Source organism: Chlorocebus sabaeus, chromosome 11 (genome assembly GCF_047675955.1).
Source record: "Chlorocebus sabaeus isolate Y175 chromosome 11, mChlSab1.0.hap1, whole genome shotgun sequence".
In the NCBI taxonomy this organism is placed as follows: domain Eukaryota; kingdom Metazoa; phylum Chordata; class Mammalia; order Primates; family Cercopithecidae; genus Chlorocebus; species Chlorocebus sabaeus.
Genome location: NC_132914.1, coordinates 44,721,351 through 44,743,074, shown reverse-complemented (window position 1 = coordinate 44,743,074; position 21,724 = coordinate 44,721,351). Strand labels below are relative to the sequence as shown.

The 21,724-nt window shown below is 36.5% G+C and overlaps 1 protein-coding gene and 1 pseudogene across 2 annotated transcripts in view; one reads left to right on the top strand and one right to left on the bottom strand.

Annotated features, from left to right (window-relative positions):
- LOC119618197 (interferon-induced transmembrane protein 3 pseudogene) overlaps positions 1-6,777 on the top strand; it is an 85,221-nt pseudogene extending 78,444 nt beyond the window's left edge.
- The window catches only part of PCED1B (PC-esterase domain containing 1B), a 166,053-nt gene that overhangs the window by 112,611 nt on the left and 31,718 nt on the right, over positions 1-21,724 (bottom strand). The gene's annotated exons all lie outside the window — the stretch shown is intronic.

Here is a 21,724-nt window from a genome sequence, read left to right as displayed (position 1 = left end):
TAGTCAACTGTATTAAATAGAGAAGGGAGATTCACTTCCTTTGCATCTTTCCCTGTTTATTCATTGTATTTTGGATATATTTTCTTTTTTTGCATGCAACCACTACAATTATGATTAGAGGAAAATTCTGTCCTATCTTTTGTCAAGACGTGAGGCATTTTCACTGTCGTCTGAGATAACTGAAATCTCAGCAGTGAAGCAAATCATTAGTATTTCAATCTTGGTTGTGTTTTCTATGTGGGTCAGAATGGAGACAGTATATCATCTCATTCCATTGATCGAATGAGAAGAGAGATTTTAGGTACCAATATTAATGCATAAAACAGAGTTGAAAGTGACAACATATTTTGGTGTCCCTGACACTTTGATATATATATTTCTTGGCAGTTCAAGATGCCAGGGGCGTAAAAGTCTAAATAATATAGGTCAAGAATCCCTGGGTTTTCAAACCCACATTTTACATCAAAACTATAACCAAATGAATCTTAAAACTCTGTACTTATTTAAATTATGGGTTTATTTTAGAATCTGTGCTTTGCTGCATTATATATTTACAATGTTGAAAAAGATTAGATTTCAATGATCAGGATGATGTAGCAAAAGCAAAACAATGTTCTTTTTCAGAAAGCATCAATCCATTATTAAAAATCTAGACTATCTGATAAGCAAAATTCCTCATTAATGTGCAGTAACATACGCAAGGTAGTCTTTTAATCCTGGAAGCTTGTTCAGAAGGAAGCACCAAAAAATGGAATGCTTATTTTATTTTCAAGCTGGGTTTTTCAATTACCCTGGCAGGATGAGTTTTAATCAGCTTTTGTTGTAACATGAGCAGTAACTTCAATGTATACCACACACACACATCATCTAATATTTTTATTCCCTATCCACACCAAACACACATACACACACTATATACCATACACATGCCACACCACACAGATACATACATAAATACCGTGCTGCATATGTATATTCTCCTCTCCATCAAGCACAGAAAAATATGCTATACACATGCCATCATAGCACACACACAATAGCATATACACACATACCTCTCACATCAAACCCATGTACACACATACCATACCACACACATATACATACTATGTGCACATATACCACACAAACACAAGACTTTGCCACACATGCACTACCCATACCACATCACACCTACATTCCCTTTCATACCCAGCACACATACACATACATCCCACATAATCTGGCCATTGGCTGCCTTCCTGACCTTATTTCCAACTCTCCCCTTTTCACTGTACTTGAGCTACACCTTCCTCTTTGCCTTGTCTTGAGCACACCAAACACACTTCTGTCTTAGCCCATTGGCATTTGCTGTTCCCTCTGCCCGAACTTCTCTTTTCTTGAATGTGCACATGATATATTCCCTTTTCCTTAGAGATCCTTTCCCTGACCCTCCCCCAGTGCAGGATAGCACCCAGATCACTTGTTCTCTGCAACTGTCTGCTGCTCTCCATTACTGTCCTGACTGGACTTAGCTACCTGTATTCTGAATTCCAACCATAAAATGTAAGCGGTTCTTAGAAATCATCTAATTTAGTCTAACGCCCTCTTTCGCAAACAACAAGAGGGAAGCTTCAAAAAGAGAAGTAACTTGTCCAAGGTTACAAAAATCATTCATTCATCCATTCAGCAAATATTGAGTAAACATCTATTATGTCACTATTCTTGGTACTAGGTATCAGAGGGGTACAAAAAGGGCAAGGACTTTGAACTCATGAAACTTACAGTCTATTTAGGGAGATAGATAATAAACAAACAAATATATAAAATAATGTCAGGTAATGATTAATGCTTAAAGAAAAAAAACAAGGAGGGAAAAGGAGGTAGAAGTAAGAAAGATCCAAGAATAGTTGAAAAACATTGTCCAAAAGGCACAAGGACATACAGTCTATTGGAAATTCTTCAGATGTTAAAGCATCTGTTTATTCAAGATGGTAAACAAGTGGCATCCTGGTTTGCAAATGCAGAAGGCTTAGCTAGGGGGTCATTTGGACTTGAAAAGGAGGCATGGTTTCTGAGTCTTGGCTCAAGGCAAGGATGGTGTAGACCTTTATATGTTATAATGACATTCACAGTGACAATAACTGCAGTTAAGATAATGGTGAAATACACACTGGATCCATACAAAGCATTGTATACAATGAGGCATCATAGAGTTTAGATACTCCTGTTAATGTCAGGTACTGATAGTGGATAGAGCTAATCTGAAAGCCAGGAACATATAGAATCTTCTAAGAAAATAATTAATAGTCTAAAAACATGAGCCAGGCTACTGAAAGTTAGGAAGTCAAAAGCGGTCATGCATAAGGCGAGACCAAAATCAGATTACTTGCCTAATAATGTCCAGTTGTATACTTATTCTGGAAAGATCAAAGTCTTCTACTGCCATCATGAGAAGAGGCCAAGCAAAACAAAGGCTAAGAAGGGCAGATCTGATCTGGGAAAAAAAGAGACCAAGAAGCAATGGCTCCTAAGAAAATAACCTACCAGCATCTCAGAAACTCCCTCTGTCTTCTCATGTTTGAGGTCCTATTCAGGAAGCAGGCACCAAATGGAAATATCTGAGTATGTGTATGTGTGTTTGTATGCATGTGTGTGTAAAAGAGGAAAGAACAGACATCTTTTGGAGGCATTGCTACCTATTGAACAGTATGTCCTGTTTACCATGTCTGGTACAATTATCCCAACTCATCATCTTTTTAAGGAAAATTTTTTAAGAAATAGTAACCTGAGTTTGTATGCTATGTGAAACTCCAGAATGAGGGCTGCTTCTCAGATTATTTGAACTGTTCATATGCAATTTCAAAAATGTTGACCATTTGCACTTAACTCATAATGTCCTTTTCAATGACAAGAAGTTATTCTGAATAAAGTTTCAAATCACTAAAATGGCTCACATCTCTTAGCTTCAGTGTAAACATCTCTGGAAGTCATGTATATTTTGGGACTACCTAAGCCTTGTAAACTTTAAGTATTTAAATTATATCTTTTTTGTTTGTTTTTTTTGGTGTTTTTTTTTTTTTTTTTTTTCCTGACAGGGCCTCACTCACCCTGTCACCCAGGCTGGAGTGCAGTGGCGTGATCTCGGCTCAATGCAGCCTCAACCTCCAGGCTCAAGTGATCCTCCCATCTCAGCTTCCCAAGTAGCTGGGACTACAGGAGTGCACCACCGTGCCCAGCTAATTTTTGTGTTTGTCATAGAGATGGGATTTTGCCATGCTGCCCAGGCTGAAATGATTCCTTTTTTGAAAGACAGAATAGCTTTCCCTAAATGTTTAGAAATTAGGATAGAAACATCTTAGAAACACTTATGCAATAATTTAATAGCATTCTTTTAGGTCTTACGTTATATAGCTTAAATATTTTGTCTCCCATAACAGATAAATTATTTTTGTAAAGGATTGCCTTGGATTTGTTGATGATTCCAACTCTAATCACCTCTATATTTGAAGACATATATTGGACATGATGAAATAAGAAGCTAACAAGTTTAATCAAAATATGCCATTAATTATTTAAATGTGAAGGAAATAAAAAATGAAATTAAGACTTTGTTTATATTCATCATGGGAAATTTTCAAAATAGATTTTGTAATCAGTACCAGAACCTTTCACAACTTGGAGAATGGCAATAAGACATTGCTGAAAGTAATCTACAGATATGTTACTTCCCAATGATTACAGTAATCGAGAGTGTTGCATAGTTTGCAAAATAATTCATGAGTTCTTTTAATTAGCAAAACAAGGTATTGGCTAGGAATACAAGTTATTATTATTTACAATTTATAGATGAGAAAACAGAACCACAGAAACTTGAGGGAGTTACCCAAGGTTACATGGCAAAGGAGTGATGGTGGCACATCTGGAATCCAAGTCCACTGACTCTCATCATAATGGCCTTTTTATATTGTGCTTCTCTTGCTGAACTATGACTTGTCTTCTAGCATATGTAGATATCATTTATACTTAAATATTTGCATAACACTATTTCATAATGAGGCAAAGATGATTAAAATGAAAATTAAAGTTTGTCAACAGCGTCACTTAAAATTTGGAAGATTAAGGAGTATGAAAGACACTGAGGAACTACTTTCAAAGAGTCATCTTTTAAAGTTCTGGTGTGCAAGTTTTGTGCAGAGTATAAAGGCATGAATATTTGGTTTCTTTCCCAGCTAGGATCACTCAAATTTCCCTTGGGTACATCATGCTGCCTTCTTATTATTCACTTATCCTTTAAAGTAGGTGACAATTTGGCTTTTGTTATTGCCTATATCTCATTTTAAAGTGAAATCAGGCTGAAATTATTTGTATAAGAGGGCTTAAGAAGTCTATCTGTTAAGATAAAGGGAAGAAAATAATTTATTTCAATCATTAGAAACTTTTGACAGATGGACAGGTTAATTTTCTTGATTTACAAAGAGCCCATTCAAATGAACTGAAAGGTGAGCAAATCAATAGAAAAATTGGCAAAAGATAAGATCATCCATCTTACAGAGCAAAAGTACAAATGGGGAAGAAAGATGTAAAAGATGATTATAATAAAAGAAATGAATACCAAAACATATCTATCAAATTGACAAAAAAAAAAAAAAAAATAGAAGAAAGAAAGAAATTGAATGGTGAGTACTGGCAAAAGTATGGAGGAAAAAACACTCTTATACCCTTTTGGTGGAAGTGTAACTTTGAATGCTTTCCTGGAGAGTAATTTGTTCTTATCTATAAAAATCTTTTTTTTCTTTTTTTTGGAGAACCATCCCAGCAACCCAAACACAGCTGGTTTTACCTGGATACCATGAACCACACTGTCCAAACCCTCTTCATTCCCACCAACACTGGCCACCCCACCAACTATGAGACGCTCAAGGAGAAGCATGAGGTGGCTGTGCTGGGGGCGCCCCACAACCCTGTTTCTCCGATGTTCACCGTGATCCACATCTGCAGTGAGACCTCCGTGCCTGACCATGTCATCTGGTCCCTATTCAACATCTCTTCATGAGCTCCTGCTGCCTGGACTTCATAGCACTCCGTGAAGTCTAGGACAGGAAGTCTATGGACAGGAAGGTGGTTGGCGACCTGACTGGGGCCCAGGCCTGTGTCTCCACTGCCAAGTGCCTGAACATCTGAGCCCTGGCTGTGGGCATCCTCCTGACCATTCTGCTCATCCTCATCTCAGTGCTGATCTTCCAAGTCTATCGATAGAACAGGAGGCAGCATCCAGGCCAGAAGCTCTGTCCACAACGTGTCTCCCATGTACTCCACCTTCCATTCCTTGTCCTGCCCCCAGAACCCAGTCCTGTATCAGCCCTTTATCCTCACACAATTTTCTACAATGTCATTCAATAAAGTGCATGTGTTCCTGGTGAAAAAATAAAGAATTACCTTTCTTTAACGTACTAGCTGGTACTTTAGAATAAAAATCTTAATTGCATATATCCTTTGAAGGAGCAAGCCCATTGTATGAAACTTACTATAGGAATATAGTGATGGAAGTTGACCTAGATCTATGGACATGGATACCAAACTCATTAATTAAAGCATTATTTGTAATAGCAACAAACTAAATGACCAATTCCTATCAGTAGGCATTGGTGAAATAAAATACAGTTAAATCCATTGGTGTAAATACTGGTCCCTAAAAAGGGTAAGGTAATAATATACGTATATGAAATGATTCTCAGTATTTGGTAATAAGTTAAAAAAATGAGTGAAGAGGTGTGTATAGTGTGAGCTCTGTTCTATGGATTAGCAAAGAAGAAAAATAGATTGAAAATATATCTGAACACATGTATATGCATATATGTATCTTTCTGAGATGGAGTCTCGCTCTGTCACCAGGCTGGAGTACAGCGGCACAATCTCGGCTCACTGTAATCTTTGCCTCCCGGGTTCAAGCACTTCTCCTGTCTCAGCCTCCCGAGTTGCTGGGACTACAAGCGCACGTCACCACACCCGGCTAATTTTTGTATTTTTAGTAGAGACGGGATTTCACCTTGTCGGCTAGGATGGTCTCGATCTCTTGACCTCATGATCCGCCTGCCTCAGCCTCCCAAAGTGCTGGGATTATAGGCATGAGCCATGACACCCGGCCTAAGACTTTGTTAAATAGCAATTTTCTTTGAGGTGAAAGATTAGATGGGAAAGGGTCATTCAGGTGGGGAGAGGTAGTTTCAATTTCTGTTTTGTATATTTTTGCCCTGTTTAAAGTTAATATTTTCTAGCCAGATACATGTATTTTGTGTTTGTTTGTTTGTTTTAAATATTAACGAGGGATATCTTCTGTACATTTCACTGAATTGAAGAAAAATAATTGAAGGAAGAAAGGAAGGAAGGACAAAAGGAAGAAAAGAAGAAAGGAAAAAGTTTCATGTTGATAAGGGAATACAAACACACAATTATATCTACAAAGTAAATTTTGAAATCTCCTGTACTAATTTCATAAAGGCCTTGCACTTTCCAAATCTCCTTTTCATTCTCTGAGTGTTGCACAAAATGCCCATCATGTCACGGAATGTATCCTTGGGAATCTGAAGATACTCTCACATCTGGATTGATTATTCACATCATAATACAGTCAAAGGCTGTCTTAGTTCGTTCGAGCCACTTTAACAAAGTGCCATAGACTGGGTGGTTTATAAACAACAGAAATTCATTTATCACAGTTCCGGAAGCCCAAAATCAGGCGCCAGCCTTGTTGGGTTCTGGTGAGGGTTTTCTTCTAGGTTGCAACCTGCCATCTTCTCATATCCTCACAAGGCAGAAAGAGAGGGAGAGAGCTCCCTGGAGTCTCCTTTATAAAGGCACTAATCCCATTCATGAGGCTAGAGCCTAAATCACCTCCCAAAGGTTCCACTTCATAATACCATCATATCAGGGGTTAGGATTTCAATATATAAACTTTTTAGGGGACAGAAACATTCATTCCATAACAAGGACCTTGGATGCTGGAAATAGTATCTTAAAAGTCACCACTAGGATTCCTGTCTTTCCCTTGCCCTGACAAGTAATATACCTGAGTATAATTTTTGCTCATACTGTGATACTAAACACAGTTTGAGCTACGGCTTATTTAATATGCACCAGGATTTTATTAGTGCACATTCTAAACAGGTTTCAGTTAGTATGAGATTATCAGGCTTCAACCCACATCTCATACAGTCATTCTTTCAAGTCTCATGGGCATGATGTACCCACCATTCCCACCTTGCTCCACTCCTATAATTAAACCTAAACCATTATTATTGAACTGAACATTACATGACTACTTTTGGTCCGAACATGTATAGATTTTATTTCTGTTTTTTCAGGGCCCTGTACAAGGGATGCCACATCAGAGGATCCATCACATCAAATCCTTCTAGGATAGGGATAGAATTGTCTTTAGTCTCTCAGTACAATCCCTACCACAGAAATCATGGACCTTGAAATACTTGGAAAATGTGTTTGTAGACATCATGTTGCCTCTTTTAGTTTAGCTTGTCAAGGGTTGAATTCCAAAATTTTTTGCGCAGATTTACCAATATACGAAAATAGTTACGAAATAATGTTTGTTTTCATGATTTAAAATAACTTTGCATTATTTTATGGAACTATATGTAAAGAAAACACAGTCCCCTTTGTAAGAAACAGGGGGAAATTACCTTATATATTATATTTTTAAGCTTTACATATGAAAAATGTTAAGCATATTAAAGTAGAATAGTATATTGAACTATGTATGAGCGTTATGAGATTGCCATATCATCCTTTTCTCCCCTTGAATGTACTATATTTTGAATGACAATCTTTAACAAAAAGACTCTTTAACGTTCAAAAATTCCACAAACATTGGCTAGATATTTGTAGTTAGATTTTGGTTCTCCTTTCATAGTGATGCTGATATTTAAGGGGATATTACTCTCCAGCCTCAGAAGGTCATGGCTTAGGTTTTATTGCAGTACCAATGCTGCACTTGGGCTGAGTCACATGACAGCACTCTTCTCCTACAAAACTTTAATGAAGCAAAAAATGGTATTGTAATGCAAAAATGAATGTGCACTCTCAACAATCAAAACATATAGACAGGAAATCAGTGAGTATATTGAAGACTTGAACAACACTATCAATCAATTTGACCTGACTGGAACTTAAAGAACACTCCATCCAACAGCAGCAGAATTCCCATTCCTTTCAAATACACATGGAACATTTACCAAGATAGACAACATTCTAAGCCATAAAACATATCTAAATAAATGTAAAAGAATTTAAGTTTTATAAAGTAAACTATTTTACCAAAATCGAAATAAATTAGAAATGAAAAACAGAGGCCAGGCGCGGTAGCTCATGCCTGTAATCCCAGCACTTTGGGAGGTCGAGGTGGCGGATCACAAGGTCAGGAGATCGAGACCATCCTGGCGAACACGGTGAAACCATCTCTACTAAAACATACAAAAAATTAGCTGGGTATGGGGGCACATGCCTGTAGTCCCAGCTGCTCAGGAGGCTGAGGCAGGAGAATTGCTTGAACCCGGGAGGCAGAGGTTGCACTGAGCTGAGATCGTACCACTGCACTCCAGCCTGGGCTACAGAGTGAGACTTTGTCTCAAAAAAAAAAAAAAAGGAAATAAAAACCAGAATGATAGCTAGAAAGTTCTCAAGTATTTGGAAACTAAATAACACACTTCTAAACATCCCCTGGGTAATAGAATAAATCGAAAGGAAATTATAAAATATTTCAATTTGTATGTAAATGTAAACAAAATATTATAAAATATTTTAGTCTGAATGTAAATATGTATCAAAATTTATGGGATGCAGCCAATGCAGTTCATAAAAGACAGTTTATAGTGTTAAATTACTATATTCAAAAAGAAGAAGGATCTGAAATATTAGAAAATAAAGAGCAAATATAACCCAAAATCAGCAGAAGAAATGAAATAATAAAGATCAGAATGAGTATGAGTGAAACAGAAAACTGAAAAAAAAAACAGAGAAAATAAATGAAACAAAAAACTGCTTCTTTGAGAAAAATCAACTAAATTGAATAAACCTCTAGCCAAAACAACAAAAAAGAAGAGTGAGAGAAGAAACAAGTGACCAGCATCAAGAATGGAAAAGCTAACAGCACTAAGGACTCAACAGAGTGTAAAAAGAATAATTAGGGAATATTATGAAGAATTTTATGCAAATAAATTTGACAACTTAGATGACATAGATGAATTCCTTGAAAGACACAAACTATGAAAGCTCATTTAAGAAGAAATAAACAACCTAAATAATCCTATATCCATTAAATAAATTAAATTTGAAATTAAAACCTTTCCACAAAAAAAATTCCAGGCTCAGGTGGCTGCTTCGGCAACTCTGACCAAATATTTAAGGAAGAAATAATACTAATTTTACAAAAATTTTCAGGGGAAATACAGAGGAATAAATACTTCCCAACTCATAGCAGGCCAGCATTATGTTGATACCAAAACACTGCAAGAAAAGAAACATACACACCAATATCCCTTACAAAACTTAATGCAGAAGTGCTTAACAAAAGTTTAGCAAATTGAATGTAACATTACGTAAATAGGATAATAGCTCATAACAAGTGGGTTTACCCCAGGAATACAAGGTAGTTTTAACATTAGAAAACCATCAATATAATTCATATTAACAGACTAAAATGAAAAACATGTGATCCTCTAAATAGATACAAAGAAAGCATTTGGCAAAATCCTACATGCATTCCTTATAAAAACTCACATTAAGCTAGGAATAGAAGGAAAAGTCCTCAACCTGAAAAAATGTTTTTTTCTTTATAGAAAAGCCTTACAGTTACCATCATACCTAATTAAGAAAGGCAGACTGAATGTTTTATTTGTAAGATTGACAAGGCAAGAAAAGTCTACTCTTACCACTTCTATTCAACATTATACTAGAGTATCAAGCAATGCAATAAGAAAAAAAAATTGTCATTTTTGAAAGAAATTTTTGAAATCATTGAAAAGGAAGAAATAAAATTGTCTTTATCTGCAGATGTCTTTATAAGTAGAAAATCCTTTGAAATATATTTTAAAAAATGACTTGAACTAGTAAATGAGTTAAGCAAAATTGTGGGATACAAGAACAAAATGTAAACTCAATTGTATTTCTATGCACTAGCAGTGAACAATCAGAAATTAAAATAAAAAACATAATTCCATTTATAATAGTATCAAAAATATGAAATACTTAGGAATGAATCTGACAAAAACTATTCAAGACCTGTACACTGAAAACTATAAAACACTGCTGAGAAAAGTTAGAGATCTAAATAAGTGCAAAGATATACCATGTTTATGGCTCAGAAGACTCAATATTATTAAGATGTCAGTTATCCTCAAATTGATGTATAGACTGAACACAATCTCAATCATGTACCCAGCAGGCCTTTTGTCAAAGTCGACAAGCTAATCATAAACTTCATATGAAAATTCAAAAGACCTAAAGTAGTCAAGAAAAGCAAAAGAACAAAAGTGGAGGGCTAATACTACTTGACATTAGGATGTATTAAAAAGCAACAGTACTCAAAATAGTATGGTATTGCTATCAGATAGACAAATAAATCAATAGAACAGAATAGTAACACCAGAAAGTCTAGATCTCCACACATATATGGTCAATTGGATTTTTGTAGGGGTACAAAGGGAATTTACCAGACAAAGGGCAGTTTTTTTCAACAAATGGTAATGGAACAGTGTGCAATCAATACACAAACAAAAAAGGGAACCTCCATACCTTGGGCAGTGTAAGAAAATTAACAAAAAATGAATCATTGACCAAAATGTAAAACACAGGGCGATAAAACTTCTAAAAGAAAACATGGGAGAAATGCTTTATGGACTTGAGTTAGGCAAAGATTTCTCAGGTTTGACACCAAAAATACCCTCCACACAACAAAACTTGGTATGTTGGACTTCACCAAAATTAAGAATATCTACTATTTAGAAGTCACTGTTAAGAGACTGAAAAGTCAAGCACAGATTGGGAGAGAATATTTGCTCATCACTTACCTGTTAAGAACCCATATTGAGAATATATAAAGAATTCCCACAACTCTATCATACAAACCAATTCAATTTTTTTAAAAAAGGGAAACAGATTTGGACAGACACATCACCAAAGACAAATACAGATGGCAAATAAGGATATGAAAGTTTGCTTATAATCATTAGTAAAATACAAATTAAAAACACAATATGATATTACCACACTCTGTTTAGAATGCCTAAATTTAAAGACTGATCATAACAAGTGTTGGTAAGCATGTGGAGCAACTGGAATGCTCATATACTGCTAATTTGTTTCTTAAAAAGTCATACAACTATCACATGACCCAGCCATTCCCCTCCTAGTTATCTTCCCCAAATAAATAAAAGCAGGATACAAGAAAAAAGTGTAAACTCAATTGTATACCAAAAAAACTTCATGTATATACAGAGACTTGCATATGAATGTTCATAGGAACTTTATTTGTAACAGCAAAAAACCAGAAAAACACAAATGCTTGTCAACAGGTGAATGAATAAACACATTTTGGTATGTCCATGCAATGGAATAGTGTCAGCAATAAAAAGGAATAACTACTCATACATAAAACAACATGCATGAATCTCAAAGTAATTATGTTGAGTGAAAAAAATAGACAAAAGAGTACATATTATATGATTCCAATATGTAAAATTATAAAAATTTGAAACTAATCTATAGTGGTAAAAAGCAGCTAATGATTTCCTGGAGATGAGGGTGAAAAGCAAGGAGGGACTGTTAGGGACATGAGATAAGTTTTTGGGATGATAGATATGTGCATTAACATGATTGTAGTGATAGCCTTGTGGGCGGTACACATGTGTGAAAACTTGTCAAGTTACACACTTTACGTGCAGTTGATTGTATGTCAATTATGCATCAGTGAAGTTGTTAAAAATGTAAGTACAAAAATGTTCATTGCACTGTTTTTATAGTAGCCCAAAATAGAAACAAAAAAAATTTCTAAAAATAGGGAGTAGATAAGTAAATAATGATGCATTCATAAAATATCAATTAGCCACTAAAGGTTTTTCAGAGGATACTCAGTAACATGAGAGAAGGGTCAAGTTACAATGAAAATTTGAATGAAAGAGAGAAATCAAAATTGTAGATAAGCATGATACTGATTTTGTAAAATAAAAGTATAATAGATACAAAAAGAGAAGAAAAAAGTTACTTAAGGCTTGTGATGCCCTGGCTCTATCACCTGTGTTTAGAACACTCATTGCAACAATTATGTATATTCAACTTTTGTTCTTGCCTTCTTATATCCACTGAGTTTTTACTTGAATATAAAATACATTAAGTAAATGGAAAATAAACTCTTATTAATTTTTTTGGTATACTGGTGGACTTACTATAGAATTTTGGTACATTGTTTTGTTGATTTTATGAAAGTGTATGTGTCTCAACCATATATCACATTTTTAAAGGAAAATGTCTGTGCAATCTCTATTCTCTATAGATAATTGATGTCATAAAAAATTGAGCACATCTGTTTGAACTCTGCATGGATAAAAGACAACTATGCTTGGGTAGAGTTGGATTTATATGAGACTATGTTCACACACTGGCTAGAAGGGGCAATTAGAGCTCAAGTAATGTCTGTTACATCTTACAGAACAATTTTTAGTGTTCAGTAATGTGAAAGCACTTTTTTACGTAACAAAATTTGAAAGAAATATTTTTTGACCACTAGTTGTAACTGAATGTGGATCTCTTCAACATAACTGCTATCAAAGATATTAATTACCTTGTTTTGTAACTAACATTATTTTATTTTGTCAAATAATCTCAGCTGTGACATAACCATGTAATTATGCTAGAAAGCAGAATTTCTACATTAAGCAGATGATAAATAATTCTGAATTCTAACCTAAAAGCCTTATTTTCTGCATTCTGCTTCCTACCCTATGGTACGCTTCCCATGAAACTCAGATATCTCCGCTACAATGAGAAAGTAGCAGAAGAAAATGAGATAATGGTTTTTGTTTTTGATTTAGAGGATTATAATCTCCAGGAGGTTGGTGACATTCTTTCATGAGTTCTCAAAAATAGATAGGACATTGCAGAGTGCTTAATAAATCTTTAATCATTGAACAGATTTTTGACAAGATTTGCACTGTATAGGCAAGCTCTGCACATGGGAGCGAGACACACTTGTAAATCACCTAGCATCAGTGCCAAGGTTTGTACCCATCTCCAATTTCTTATTTTCCAGATGTGAAAGACTCAACTATAGCCTACAGAAAAGATGCTCAATGCCTTGGGAAAATGCTGATTTTTTAGGAAAGAATGATAATGGCTAAGAGTAAAGAGTTGAAAGAAGAAAGCCTCCATTACTCTAGTTTTCGATACTAAATATCTTGAGTAAAAGATTAAGCAGCCGCAAGATATTTAATGATTTTCTATTACTGAGGACATAAGAAGACATTTGTTTTTCACACATAACAAAATACAGTTTGAGCAATTATGATGTAAGTCACATCCAGACAATGTGAAATACAAAGTTCTGGATGAAGGGAGTATATGGATCCAGTCGGCTTTCTGCCCATCTTTAGGGAGACACACTGGCTGCAATTATGAGTGAAGCAAATTTTCTGTGGTATAAGCCTGTATGTCAGTGGTAAATCTACTGTGGTGCTTAATAAAACAAAACAAAACAAAACAAAACAAAACAAAAAAAGCCAGAGTGAATCACTAGATTGTATACACATTCTCCAACAAAATGTGTAATTAGGCCAAGAGATGAATGCCTAATTTAAAATAACAATGGTAAGCATTTAGAGTGATTACTGTGTATTAAATGTGTCCATTTTATTATTTCAATTAATGTTTTTTATAACTTCATGAGGACCAAACTATAATTATACCAATTTTAGAGAAAAAGAAAGGGAAGTTGAGAGCATCTTTTTTTTTTTTTTCTGAGATGGAGTCTCACTCTGTCACCCAGACTGGAGTGTAGTGGCATGATCTCAGCTCACTGCAACCTCCCTGGGTTTAAGCGATTGTCCTACCTCAGCCTCTCGAGCAGCTGGGATTACAGGCGCCCACCACCATGCCCGGCAAATTTTTGTATTTTTAGTAGAGACGGGGTTTCACCATGTTGGCCAGGCTGGTCTCGAACTCCTGACCTCCAGTGATCTGCCCACCTCGCCTCCCAAAGTGCTGGGATTACAGGTGTGAGCTCCACCACACCTGGCTCAGAGCATCTTTTGCCACTTATTTTGATAGAGCCAGGAAAGAAGCTTAAGTCCATGGTACTCTTAATCACTTCTCTACTACTCCCATCAGCAGGAGCTTCCTGAGGCAGAGTAGCCAACTTAAGTCAACATCTAGAAGATTCTCTTTGGACATTTAATTAGATTAAATTATTGTTCTACTAAAAATGTATTAGAACATGTTAAAGATGCATTCTCACTTCTACGCATTGGAGAAAAATAGCAAAGGAGATTTCTTTAAAAACCTCCAACATTTTAAATTAATTAAAATACTTAGTTTGCTTTGGACTTCATTTTAGTTTTCATTTTTTTAAGATCTGAAGTGGTTTGGTTCTGAATGAGTCAGTGTTTTTAGAGCAGACTCTCTTCTTCAGGGCAATGAGTACCCACTAACGATTCATAACTTTGTAGCAATAAAAGGAACTATGCAAAAACAAGGGAGAAGCCCTTGCCTTCTGCCAAAGTCTCATTTATAAACCGTCCCTGACAATGTATCACCGGGATTGTTTCTTTCCTAGTGTTTAAAGAATAAGATTTTCTTTCACTCATTTTTAATGCTTTATGGAGAAATAATTCACATAACATACAATTTATCCATTTAAAATGTACAATTCAATGGTTTTTAGTATTTTCATAGATATGTGGAACCATCACCACAATTTTAGAACATTTTTCATCACCTCTGAAAGCAACCACATACCCTTTAGCTATGTCTCTTTTCCATACCCCCATTTTTTCCACCCCTAGGCAGCCACAAATCTACCTTCTGTCTTCATAAATTTTCCTGTTATGAACATTTCACGTAAACTGAATCATATAATGTGTGATGTTTTATGACTGGCTTCTTCCACTTAGCATAATGTTTTCAAGCTTCAATCTATGTTGTAGCATGTATTGTACTTCATTATCATAATCATTATTATTATTATTTGAGATGGAATTTCACTCTGTCACCCAGACTGGAGTGCAGTGACATGATCTCTGCTCACTGCAACCTCTGCCTCTCGGGTTCAAGTGATTCTCCTGCCTCAGCCTCTCGAGTAGCTGGAATTACAGGCACTGGCCACCATGCCTAGTGAATTTTTGTATTTTTAGTAGAAACGGGGTTTCACCATGTTGGCCAAGCTGGTCTTGAACTCCTGACCCCAGGTGATCCGCCCACCTCAGCCTCCTAAAGTGCTGGGATTACAGGCATGAGCCACTGCGTCTGGCCTGTACTTCTTTTCTTTTATGGTCATAACATACTCCACTATATAGATATACCACAGTTTCTTAATCCATTCATCAGTTGATGGACATTTGAGTTGTTTCTACCTTTTTCTATCATAAATAATGCTGCTATAATCATTTGCATACAAAATTTTGTGTGGGCAAATGCTTTCACTTCTCTTGAGTATATACCTAGAAGTAGAATTGCTGGACCATATGGTTACTCCTTGTTTAACTGCTTGAAAAACAGACTATTTTCCAAAGTGGCTGCATCATTTTACATTTCCACTAGCAGCATAGGAGGATTCCAATTTCTCCACACCCATGTCAACATTTGTTATCTGAATTTTTGTTTTTAGCTATCTTAGTGGGTGTGAAGTGGTATCTCATTGTAGCTTTGATTTGCATTTCTCTGATGACTAATAACGTTGAGCATCTTTTCATGTACTTATTGACCATTTGTATATCTTCCTTGGAGAAATGTCTATTAATATCATTTTTTCTATTTTTTTAATTGGGCAATTAATCATTTTATTATTATTATTTTGGAGACAGAGTCTCACTCTGTCCCCCAGGCTGGAGTGCAGTGGTGTGATCTTGGCTCATGTAACCTCTGCCTCCTGGGTTCAAGCGATTCTCATGCCTCAGCCTCCCCCGAGTAGCTGGGATTACAGGCGCCTGCCACCATGCTTGGCTAATTTTTGTATTTTTAGTAGAGATGGGGTTTTGTCATACTGACCAGGCTGGTCTCAAACTCCTGACCTCAGATGATCCACACGCCTCGGCCTCCCAAAGTGCTGGGATTATAGGTGTGAGCCACCGTGCCCAGCCTAATCTTTTTATTATTGAGTTGTAGGAGTTCATATATATTCTGGACACAAGTCTCTTGCCAGATTGCAAATATTGTCTCCCATTTATGGGTTGTCTTTTCACTTTCCTAATAGTGTTTTTTGAAGTGCAAAAGTTTTTTCTTTTTCTTTTTTATTTTTTTTTAAGAGATAGGGTTTCACTATGTTGTCCAGGGTGGTCTTAAACTTCTGGGCTCAAGCAATCCTCTCAATTTAGCCTCCCAAAGTGTTGGGATTATAGGTGTGAGCCACCATGCCCAGCCAAAAAGCTTTTAGTTTTGATGAGGTCCAATTTATCTATTTTTCTTTTGTTGCTTGTTGTCATACCTAACAAATTATTACCAAATCTAAGGTCACAAGTATTTATGACTCTGTTTTCTTCTAGGATTTTTATAGTTTTAGCTCTTAAGTTTAGGCCTTTGATCTATTTAATTTTAATAAAAATTTAATTTTTATATTTGGTGCGAGGTAAATATATTTATTTACTTTATTCTTTTGCATGTGGTTATCCAGTTGTCCTAGCACTATTTGTTGAAAAGACTATTCTTCCCTCATTGAATGTTTTTGCAACACTGTTGAAAATCAGCTGGCTATAGACATGTGGGTTTATTTCTAGACTCTCAACTCTATTCCACTGATCTATATGACTATCCTTATGCCAATACCAATACTGCTGTTTTGTAAAAATAAGGTTTTAAAAACACTCATGATTAACACTGTCCAGGATCTCACAACTTTGACATTTTCAATAAATGAATAATTAATAGATTGGCAAATAATTTGGCTCAAATGATCTAACTACCTATTAAAACCTTATGCTATACTAGTAATGAATTATTATAAAGTTGGGACAAAATGTGTATGACAAAAACTCATTTTCTTATCTGATGGTGATTTTTGAAAATTAAAATCTCAAAACAAAATATTCAATTTTGTGAGTAGAAAACAACTCTATGCCAATCTATTTTTTTTAGCAGATCAAAAAACAGACCTTCACTCTTTCCATAATAACAATGTCACCTTTACCATACTGTGACCTAGAAAGCATTTGCTCCATTAAATTTATTTGTGAACTAGAAATAATTCAGGTGCTTTGACAGACTATGTACCTTTCCAAAAGGAACAAATAATTATTGGTGAGGACAGAGCTTATCAACATCTTTTTTGTAGTCAAGGCTCATCACACTGAGGGTGTCTCTGCAAATATTTATATGAATTTTGTTTTTGCTTTCCAGTTACTTGACACCATGTAGATATGTTAATAGTAAAGGTCATTTTAAAATAGAAACATGTTGAGAAAGTAACCATCATATTTTGAAACAAAACATCAGTGTAATGTGCTAATAGAAATTATGAAACAATTGAATCAGGAATATTTTCTTGTTCTATATACCTTATTTATTTCAAGTTTTCATTATTCTAATTAGTATAGATTTCTAGTGAGCTAATTTAAAGGAACATAGTTTCACTGATATGAAGCAAAGGCTAAAGTGCCCTTAGATGCAAAAAACCAATCCATACAATTTCTTTGGATCAGAGCCTGGCATAGCAGTTGACTTTGTTGTATACAATTCTTTTTCATTGTACATATTAAATGCTTTACACATAAAAGAATTATGGGAAGACGTAAGACATGTTAATTTTACAGGGTGCCTCCAATCTGCTGTAGACCATCATCATGTCATCACCTCACTTAAAGAATAAATGTTTGTACATTAGGTGAACACAGAACTTAATCTCTAAGATAAGAAGACTACATTATCACCTTTTTAAAATAGCAAAGTAACAAATTATTTTCTAATCTGAAACATTTCTAGAATAAATAGGGGAAGAAGAAAAAGATGAGGGGAAGGAGAAGAGGGAGGAAGGCAAGGAGAATGGAGGGAGGGGAAAAGGTATCAAAGTGTTCATACTGCCTTCCTTTATTGAAGCAGTTTCCGGTTGTACCTCATGAGTGTGGCTACAGCCTTAAGACCAAAAAAATGAAGGGTCCAGATAGTCCACAGACATTGGGGGAGGGGCAGGGGAGCAAGGAGGAAAGAAACTGCACTAGCAGAAGGCAGAGCCCAGTGAAGATACCACGCAAAGGTGGTTTAATATCCTTTGGGCAGAGAATAAGGAGCAGCAGACACTTTCAACTGTTTGCCACCATAACTCCCCCACCCTTAGTACCAGGATTGAAAATTAGGCCTAACTCAAAGAAGGCTGTCACTCTTGGTTTTGGCAAGATCCTAAAATCACCATACATTTATTCATTTGTATAAGCATTTACTGATAACCTGTGTGCCAGGCTTTAATATATACCTTTTTATATACTTAAACAGGTAATACTCTGTTTTACTCAGACCATACTGAATAATTTGCTATATTTGTTATTTATTATTTTTGAAAAAGATACCAACTTTGGAGTAATTCAAACAAATTAAAACCTAATTATGGTTTTAATTTGCATATACTCTAACTTCCCAAATCTACTTCCCACCTGTATTTCCAGACTATGTTATTAAACCTTGTTTAACGGACAGCAGGAAAAATGGAAGTGTAGTTTCCTAAAAATGTGCTGTGTCATGAAGTAAGATGATCAGGATGGAAAGCCAGATGCTGCCATGAGCTAACTCTTCAAGGCTTACTCTGAGGCCTGTACCTTGTTGGCAGTCTCTGGTGTTGGGGACCTTCATTCCTGCTCCAGCTGGAGGGCTTGGTGCCAGCAACCTTAAGGCTTCTGGGCTAGGAACATCTGCTTTATATTAAGAAAGCTCTACAGATCAAGCAGTAGCAGAAGTAGTGGGGAGGCAGCCACCTCTAAACCAGGGCAATGTAATTTTGAGCTAGAATTGAGGCATGTGCATATGTGCTAAGAGCCAGACACCGGGCTGTTCCCAGGGTTAACGTTCTCTGTCTCTGGTGCAGGGTGCTAAGGCGACAGACCAGAGTGTGGAGAAAGCTGCATGTCCAGCTTTGACAGGCCAGATTTTAATGAAGTGAAAAGCCTCTTTCCAGACTTCAAATATTTCTGCTTTCAAGTCATAAGTTGGACTTGAGGCAGAGGGCCTGAGTTTGAATCTAAACTCCATCACTTACTTTCTATATGGGCTCAGTTTCCTCATGTGTCAAATGGGAGAGATTAGCATCCAACTCGCAGGTTTGGTGTGAAGATAAAAGTGTAAAAGATAAGCCTCTGAGTGGCACATAGTGGATACTCATGGAGGTGTGCTGAATCTGAATTCTGATGGCTGCTCTCTCTGTACAAGTGTGCTCCTGTGTTATGGCTTTGCACCTTTCCCCTACCCCAGTAAATCTGAAGTCAATTATCTAAGTCCTAGATTTCCAACAGGAATCACAAGAAGAAGAAAGAACTATGCAAACATACAAAGGGCTTCCCCACTGCGTGCCTCTAAATAAATTTTGTGATTTTTTTTTTTTTTTTAATGGAATCTTGCTCTGTCACTCAGGCTGGAGTGCAGGGGTGCAATCTCGGCTCACTACAAACTCCGCCTGCCACCATGCCCAGCTAATTTTTGTATTTTTAGTAGAGACGGGGTTTCATCATGTTGGCCAGGCTGATTTCGAACTCCTGACCTCAGGTGATCCACCTGTCTTGGCCTCCCAAAGTGCTGGGATTATAGGCATGAGCCACCGTGCCAGGCCATGCGATTCTTAAAGTTACATCCTTTAAAAAAAACAATTGCATTTTTGCTACACTTTGGACATATATGTTTCTCTGCATACAGGTCCCACAGATTTCTGATGCAAACTGAAAGGCAGTACAAATCTGGTAAAATCTGATTGTCTTCAGCCTCTCAATCTTTCTCCTCCTTTTGGGAGGTGAGGATAGAACAGGGGAATAGGATTTGAGGCAGGAGCGTCATCATTTATAATATCCTTTAGAACCAGAGACTGCCATACTAATGATAGTGTAGTCGTATGTGCGAGGGCTGACATGCCCAAGAAGCTGTTACTGCTCTCTGCAGGTCGAGGCTCTCTACTGTAAAAATGGAACTTCAGTCTCTTAGCTGAAGGGAGGAAGCACCTGAATAATCCCAGTACTCCCTGGAGCCCAGGGAAGAACTGGAGAGTCTTCCAAAGGGCATAAGAGGAAGCCAGGTATCTCGTCTATTACAAACACTGGCAAATAATGTGACCTTACAGAGTTTTTAAGAGACCACAACATTGGAAGGCATTATGGTAAAGTAATGTACCTTGGAAGTAGCTTTTTATGACAAACACTCAAATTTCTAATTACTGAGGTCCAACATATAGATTGTGATTAAAATCACAAATAAAGCTTCAGCTAAAATCACCGTTTTGTTAAATAGAAACAGCCAGGGAAATAGTGAGTGGAAGTGGTTGCTTCATTTCCTGCACTAACATCATGGAATATGGAGAGATATATTTTCCTCCAGGATAGAAACTTAATGAAGTATAGAGAAACTTGCTAAGAGACTCTTATTAAAATGGATCTTACTTAAAATTCTAAAGCACAGGTTTTAGTCTTTAAACAATCAAGACTCTGTATTTGGAAGGCATTAGGAAATAAAGCCACTTTTCAGTGGACTGAGAGGAATCCCCTGAAGCAAGTTTGGCAGAAATTTCCCTTGGATAATAGAGAGGTAGTGTATCAAGTAATCCCAGGTTTTATGCTGTGCTTGGTGCAGTATTGGCCATAGAACAAGTGTTAAATAAAATAATAGCAACATATGACATGGAAAGCCTGATTGATTCTCCCATTCTTACTGCTAAACCCACATACCAGATGGTAATATACACCCATAATCAAGCACAGAGCTCGCGTGGGCTGGGGGTTGGCAGCTCTGAGTCAGGTGGGCTGCCTTGTCTCTGGACGTCTTGTGGAGGGGCTGCACAAGCCCTACCAACAGCTTACTAGGGGCAGTGCCGGTGCCTTTGAGCGCTCAGAGAACCCATGAATGGATAATTCATGAATGATACTGAATTCCTTCAAAGATGTACAAAATGACATCGGCTCCCTTTACCATGAGAAGAAGTGACTTTCTAATAAGATCTGTAAATAAACCGAGGCACCTCAGCTAGAACAAGCACAGTTGGTTGCTGATGAGACACTTGGAAGTATTTATTGGCTCTTTAAAAAAAACTTACCTCAAAGACATTATGCTGAGTGAAATAAGCCAACCAAAAGAACAAATACAGAATGATTCCACTTAAAAGGGGTATCTAGAGGAGACAAATTCACAGACAGAAAGTAGAAACATGGTTGCCAGGGGTTGAGGGCAGGTTGCCAAGAATGGGGAGTTATTTTTTAATGTGTTTGGAGTTTAGGTTTTGCAAGATGGAAAGAGTCTTGTGGGTGGATGGTGGTGATAGTGGCACAGCAAAGTGAATGTACTTAAGGCC